This window comes from Eimeria mitis, genomic scaffold (assembly GCF_000499745.2).
Source record: "Eimeria mitis Houghton genomic scaffold, Emh_scaff1136, whole genome shotgun sequence".
Classification (NCBI taxonomy): domain Eukaryota; phylum Apicomplexa; class Conoidasida; order Eucoccidiorida; family Eimeriidae; genus Eimeria; species Eimeria mitis.
In genome coordinates this window covers 9474-9849 of record NW_013567794.1, presented here as the reverse complement: position 1 = coordinate 9849, position 376 = coordinate 9474, and positions in this window count along the sequence as shown.

The following is a 376-nucleotide window of genomic DNA, read 5'->3' as shown; positions in this document are numbered from 1 at the left end:
TCGCTGCTGCTGTTGCTGCAGCACAACACCCGCAGCAGCAGCAGCAGCAGCAGCAGCAGCAGCAGGGGGGGAGGGGATAGGAAAGGAAAGGAGAGAGATGTTGGGGTGCAGCAGAGAATATAAAATATATTTATTAAGATATTTATTTATATAGTGCTGAGGAGCAGGTTTAACACAGAGTAATAACTCATAGAAAACGATAGCAGCAGCAGCAGCAACCGCTGCTGCTGCTGCTGCTGCTGTTGCTGCTGCTGCTGCTGCTGGTGCTTGTGTGGCCTTCTCAGCATTCATCATCTGATAATAAAATTAAATTATAAATTATAAAAAAACAAAGAAAATACAAACACAGAACAACACAGCATCAGTGCGGGGCGCA